This window comes from Bidens hawaiensis, unplaced genomic scaffold, assembly GCF_021521415.1.
Source record: "Bidens hawaiensis isolate Kalapana, Puna unplaced genomic scaffold, B.hawaiensis_p1.1 tig00050740_1, whole genome shotgun sequence".
NCBI lineage: Eukaryota > Viridiplantae > Streptophyta > Magnoliopsida > Asterales > Asteraceae > Bidens > Bidens hawaiensis.
In genome coordinates, this window is record NW_027499099.1 from 4,639 (window position 1) to 12,306 (window position 7,668).

Below are 7,668 nucleotides of genomic sequence, written 5' to 3' on the forward strand. Positions count from 1 at the left end.
GACATGTGACCCAAACCCACCCGACTCGACAGTCCTACTGGTGAATCATAATTGTTACTTTGATTTAATAATCCTACGATTCTATTTTATCTTTGATCTCACATAAAAATTATAGGAATCATGACTTGTATAATGTTGTTTGCTTAAATGACTGAATTAACAAAAGACTAACATTACTCTAACTTTAAAACAGAAAAATCAGTTGAACTAGCAAGTAGATAACTAAATTGTTATAGTGTGTTAAAAAGAAATGGTGTTGAAATATATATCATTACATAAGAAATTAGTAACAAATTTGCAGAAAACTTAAACCCATATTTTGTAAGCTTATGGAAGAAAAAATTACTACAAATTCAAAACTAAATAAAAGAATTTAAAAAAAAAAATTCTACTTTCATATGTTGTCTGTCATGTTGGCAAAACAAAATGATAGCTTTGCTTTTATTCCACCAACTGTTGCTCCTCTATAAACATTGCTCCACCCACTGCGGCAGCTTCTCACGGTCACCACCGCCATACCCCGGCTACTCCGACGAACTATACAACCCAACTCCCACCGACGAAACATCCTTAACCAAACTATTTACCCACGAAACATCTGGCTCATGACCAGCATTCATAGGTAAACCATTTCTCAACCCAAAGGATGCAGACTTTCTAAACTTATTAGCCATGTCACCATTAAACCCCCAATCCACCTTCCCATCAGGCGAACCCCATTGTGAAATTGGCGAGCCCACGGCTCCCGCACCGCGGTCAATGAAGCTTTGACTGCGTTGTTTCGAGAATGCACCTGACCTTGAGTTTATCACTGCTTGGGCCACTGCGGCCGATGTATCGAAAGCGAAATTTGCGGGTTTTCGTATGGGAGAAGACGAGTAATTCGATTGCAATTGGGTTGATCCGAAAACATCATCGAGATTAGTGGGATTTAATTCCCCAAATCTATTGGAGTAAACATTTGAACCAAAATCATCAATCATGTGTTGTTTATGTTGTTGAGATAGTAAGCTTCGCATTTCCATATCTCTAGCATTAAAAGAAGTCCTCAAACGACTCCCCGAAAGTTGCAGCGCAGGAGGAGTCAAATGGTTCTTGGTTTGCCACCCATTCACGGGAGAAATAGTTGGTGACATGGGTGGTGTAGAACCAAGAACCATTGAGCCCGAGCTCTGACTATGACCCGGGCTCATCAAACCCAGTTCAGTTGAAGAACGTTCAACTGAAATGGGTGAAGGGATTGCCGACCCTGTAGAAGCATACAAGGGTCGCAACTCCTCAACTCTGTGCGCGAAAAAACAAACTTTTCGCGCACATGACATCTCATCCTTACACAACCTCGTCTTGTACTGAGCCGGGTGAAGCCACGACTCAAACACCCCGTGCGCGTACTCACACGCGTCCCCGTTCCCGCAGCTTCCTTTACGAAACTCCGGGCACGGGACACACGTGTAATTAAACTTTTTCGGGTCCCGCCTTCGCGCGTTCTCCCCGGGATGAACAAACGGGCACTCGGTCCAATCGTGCGTATAAGCTCTCGAACACGGCTTCACCTTAAACGTATACATCCTAAACTCATCGGAACCGTACAACTCATTATTAATATCCGGCAAAGATACATCCACCGGATACTCCTTTCTCACCGGAGCAACTTCCTCCAATACAAAACCCTTCAATATCATCTCCAAACCCTTTCGAATACTCGCTTTGATTCCACGAGCAATCACGTCACCGGGTTTGTTCCCGTTAGCATCCGTTAAGCTGACGTCAGCACCGGCGTCAATTAACAGCTTAGCAACTTCAACTGACATCGGAGACCCGCCGGCGGCGGCGCAGTGGAGGGCGGTGGCGCCGTCGGTGGGGGAGGTTTTGTTGACGTCGATGTTATTGTTATCAATTAGATACTTTGATATTCGATTGCTTCCGTAGACGGAAGCAATCATTAATGGGGTTCGTTGCAAGAACCCCATTGATTTGGATGAAATTTTCCTTCCGTACCATAATCCGACGTCATCGACACCGATGTTGTGCTGTTCAACCTCGGATAAGAAACCGGGAGCATCATCGGCGGCTGCTAAGTCGAGTAGTTTCGAGTATTTCATTAGAACCATATTTGTGTATGTTGGTAAACAAGGTTAAGAAGATGAAGAGAATGAATTGGAATGATTGGTATTTATACGAGGAAAATAATAATATTAATTAATAATATTATTTTGGACACGAGGGGTGGGGAGGAAGGTGTGAGTTACTTTCTGTGGGTCAAAAGTCAAAGCATTCATTCAACTATGGTGGAACTGAGGGCTCACCCACTTCAAAACAGCAAATAATTAATCTCAAATGCAAACGAAATGCAAATTCAAACCCATCCCACGCGGTTCAGGTATTTGTAGGCGATAAGGTCACTCGGACTCGGTCACTCGGACTAAGACCGTGTTGAATTTGGGAGCTGATTAAGTCAAACTATGTGTTATTGATGATAAGATTTCAACTTTTCATTTATTGTGGTTAGGGGTGTTCAGCATTCGAATCTAACTCGAATAACTCGAAATTCGATTTGACTCGTATTTGAATTTGACGGTTCGAATTCAAATTTCAGTTATTCGAATTCGATTCGAACTCGATTTTAGTAATCGAATACGAATTTATGATTATAAATTCGTATTTGATTCGAAATTCGAATTCAAATTATTCATTTTATTTTTATTATATATATACATACTTATAAAAAGATAAATTATATAAATCTTTCGAGTTATAGAGATTAAAAATAGAAAGCTCATCATTTCGGTTAATAATTAATGTAATTGGACATTGATAACTTTAAATTATTTATTTATTTATCGACTTGTACATTTTGTTGTTAAAAAACTCAAATTTATAGTGGTTTTGAAATTGAAATATATATTTTTTAATTGAATTCGAATCGATTCGAATTTGATTCGAACAATAGTTTCGAATCGAATTTCGAATTAGCTATTCTGAATTCGAATCGAATCGAACCGAATTTTTCGAATCTATTTCGAATTCGAATCCAGCATCAAAATTTCAAAATTCGAACAATTCGATTCAAATACATTCGAATATTCGAAATTCGATTCGTTAAACGCCCCTAATTGTGGTTGCACTTTAAATAGAATTAAGGTTTATTTTGTTGTGAGTTAGGAGTTATTACTTATTGGTCACAAAATACCACTTCATTATTAAAAATTAGAAAACCTGAAATGAAAACAAAATGCAATCTCTCTTTTTATCTAGATTCTCTGTCCAACTCTCCCCCAATATAAATCCACCAGCTCCTATCATCACCGACCACCACCACCACTACCCACCCTTACCCCATGTGGAATCACCGCCTCCACTCCATGAACCATCACCAACATGTAGTTCCGACAATCATATGCACCCAATCTAATCTAAACCTCGACACCACATGCAACAACCCCACCTCAACACATATCCTCTTTCTATTGTTTTTTACCATAAGTGTGTCCACAATATCTAGGCTTTCACACCGGAAAACGAGATATAAGATGACATGCAACCAAATGAAAGAGTAGATCGATGGATGAAGTCAACTTATCTGTCCCCGGAAAAACGAGATCTACGCCCACATGCAAGCAAATCAACTTGTCTGTTTCCAACTGTTGATTGAAGCCCGACTGTTGATCGAAGCCCTAATCGGAAAGTCGTGGGTGAGGTTTCCGATGCAAAGTTTTTTTTTTTTTTTTTTGCGTCCACATTAGGCGGAAATGGGATTATGATTCTAGTTTCAAGTTGAGCAGAGATGGTGGTCGTAAGGTAACTATGATTGTGCTGGTTATGACATTATGATGGTGGTGGGTGGTAGAGGGTATGACTGTTATTTTTTACCGTAACCCGAAACCCGACCTGAATAACTATTAACCCGAACTCAAAAGTACCCGTACACATGAAACCTGAAGCCGAATCTAACGAACCCGACTACAACCCGAACTAATACGAGTCGAGTACCGATTACTTTTTGTTGGGTTTCGGGTAAACCGGAATAACATGTTTGACTATGCATTATATTCAATTATTATATCACTTGCGTTATACTATTCAATGAATATCGTTGCCTAACCAATTCCTTTTTTACGTCGCCTATTCCATTCCGATTCCATTCCCACCTATCGATTACAATTCCAACATGCATTAATCTAGAGATTACGTATGACTATTTATTCAATCAATCGATTGGTTTTTCATGCTCAGTTCATCAGTCGACCGCTTATACATTCCATCAATCAAAGCGCTCTTCATACTCTTTCGATTGGATTATGTGGTGTGTTATTTGCTTATGTAAGTTAAAACTTGAAGATGATATATTTGCATAAATTTTAGCATAATACTCGAAACCTGATTAACCCGTACTCATAAAACCCGAACCCGAGTAACCAGAGGGAGATTAGGGTCGGGTATGAGTACTCAAATAAAATTTCTAGAACCCGAGGAACCCGACTTGAAAACCCGAAAGTACAACCCACATAACACACCTAGTAGAGGGGGGCGAATAGATGGTGAGGTATAGATTTTAGGGTTGATGAAGTAGGGAAAAAGTGATTTGGGTATAATGGATTAATAAAAGAATAAAAAAATGTCATCTATGCATGACAAGTCATCAATAAAATGTTACGTCAGCAAGAAAACTAACGGAGTTAGGGTATGCTGAGTTTGGGAGTGCCAAAAACAAATATGGTGAAAATTGGGAGTGGTGGTTAACAAATCAAAAGTTAGAAACGGTATCAGTCGATGAGTGAAAGTTAGGAGTATTAAAAACCAATATCCCTTTTTATGACGATAATTTTGACTATTGAAGATAGTTTAATAATAACCATAACCTAGGTTATGGTGTTCAAGCTTCATATCAAGCTTCGAAGATGAAATACGCCAGTTTCAAGTTTGGTTAAGGTATTCTAAGCTATGTTATAAATAATTGTTGTATAAATTTAAATGACCGAAGTTAAAAATGATGGTTTGGTTAAAATTGGTTAACAAAAACACATTAACCATAACCATAAGCGAGCTGATGATTAATGAAATTTTACTTAACCATAGCCGTCAATTAATCAAAGTCTTAACCATAACCATTGGTTTTGTTCATTTGTGGTTAATTTCAGTTATTTTTTTTTGTTATAGTTCGGTTTTTACTCACCCCTAGTAAATATAGGTGAATCGGTAACCTTAATTCAAGCAAAAAATAGAGATGATAAATATGTTGTTTTTATGGGTTGACTGGTCAAACATAAAACAAACCTAGAAAATTGAGATAAGCTATCGTGTCTAACATATGAACTCGATCACTATACGAATAATCACATGGTTTTTTTTATTATAATAATACTTCAAAAAATTACAAAATCTATACAAAATTAGGCTTAAGTTATAAACTCGATGTGATATATGTTTTGACTATAATATAAACATAACCAATTTTAGCTAAAGTATAAAAACACAATAATTTATTTTTAAAATAAATAGGTTAAATAAATTCAACTATAAACACGACGTATCAGCCCAAACCCTACCCATTTATCCAAAGTTTTCACACGACATGATCGGTTGTCCGCACATTAATTCACATCGAGCATACACCTCATGTACTTTATTTATTGTCCAGGATCCATTACGAATGTCCGCACATTAATTAAAATACTTACATAAAAGAAAAAAGGTTACATGAATGAATGTTTAATTGCTTTAGTCAACATTGTCCCCATTAGGATTTTGGATAAGAGGTCAAGGCCCAAAAGATTTGACGTGCAAACGAGTGACAATTTTGACTTTTGACCTGCTTACCGTCTTTATATATTCAGTCAAATTCGAGGTATTCATTTACTCTCAGTGCTTCAAACATCAGTAGTGTAAACGTTAATACTCTATTAAGTTAAGTATATATAATATAATAAATTTTGTTATTAATTAATATTCTAAAGTTTTAAAACAATAAACTGCTTTTATATACTAGTATTTACACCCCCACGTTGCAGGGGTACGGGAAGGAAGGGGGGGGGGGGAGGGTTAATGTTTATTTACAAATTTATTTCACTCGAAAACATGGAACTGTTTGATTTTATGGTCGTTTCGGGTCAAGTCAACGTGACCGACCCGAATGTGACCCGGACTGAGTGGGTGACGAGATAAAGGCCTATTTAAATGTTAATTAGGCTCGACACAATTAATTAGATGGACAGGTTTATGGACTATGCTTGCCCAATTGGTTTAACTTGATTAAACCCTACTAATAATACCATATATAATATAAGATAAGATTTTTTTGGTAGAACCTAAAACAACACAAAACCCTAGCCGCTACTGTTCATCCGGCGCCGATTTCCGGCCAACCGGTTTTCCGGCGAGCATTCTCCGGCCGCCGCTAACACCACACACCCGCCGCCACTTGTCCTCCAGTAACCACAAGCATCACCGTAGTTCTATATAGATCCCGGTATTGTTGAAAGCTTGAACCACGTTTTTCCGGCGACCTATTCCGGCGAATCGTTTTTCCGGCGAACTCCATTTCCGGCCATTTGAGTATAGTTTGGTAGCTGCTGTTACACGACGAGTTCAGTTGCTGTTTGTTCACCGTTGCTCCACCAAGGACCACCGCCGCAGCCACTATACCGCCGGACCTCCATCCCGCAGCCGCTGTTGCTTCGCCGGACCGCCGCCGTCGCTCCGCCGGACCAACGCCGCTGCCGGATCTGTTGGATTGTGTCATCTAGCTCATCTCGTTATCCTTCGGTGTCTTCCCGGTTTCGATAACCGAGGTATATCGACATACCCATCTATGGTTGATTTTACTTATGTTTAATCGAGCTCGTATATTGTTGTAATCGGATCCGGGTTCGGGTTTCGGTTTACGGTTCGTTTAAATCTTTAACTTTCCGCTGCGTTTTTATAACTCGTTCATATCTTTGTTTATTAATATGGATTAATAACTATTGAAACGATATATTAACTAAAACGGGTTTAAAAAGTTTATCCGTTTTCGTCTCGAACTACCGTTGAAACCCAACAGTGGTATCAGAGCCGCGGTTACAACGTACGTGTTGATCCCGGTTCGTTAAAACCAGATCTACATCTTAAACTTTAAATCATTTAAAGTTTATAGATCTAGATTTAATTTCGGGTGATTTTGAGTTGGTCAAAGTTTTGTTTATTTTATTTGACCAAGTCAAAACGACCCGAAATTCGTTTAATAAAGGATATTGAAAGGTGTTTTGGAGTCATAAAAAGAAAGTGGCACGTAGTGGCCAAGCCAACACGAGCATGGGCGCAAAAATAAAATCAAAAAACTAGACGGATTATGAACGCGATATGTACTTTGCATAATATGATTATCGAAGATGAGGGATGTGCGATTTGCAACTACAATGAGGACGAAGACAACATCCGGTCTTAATTGGTTGATGAAACCCAAAAAGAGTATAACCGATTGACTTTGGAAAATGAAGACACGTATAGCGTGCTACGTTCGGACTTGGTCGAACATATATGGTCTCCACCGCCTACTTCCGACTAAATATTTTAATAGTTATTTTTAAGTATTATTTTATTTCATAATTTTATTTCCAATGTTTAAGTTTTAGTTGAATTATTAATGTTTAAATATTATATATAAAAATTGTATTAAATAAAAAAATAAAA

General features: G+C 38.2%; 1 pseudogene; it reads right to left on the bottom strand.

The window, feature by feature from the left end:
• Positions 1-449: 449 nt before the first annotated feature.
• On the bottom strand, positions 450-2,127 carry LOC143598704 (zinc finger CCCH domain-containing protein 29 pseudogene; annotated as a pseudogene).
• Between the last annotated feature and the right edge of the window lie 5,541 nt (positions 2,128-7,668).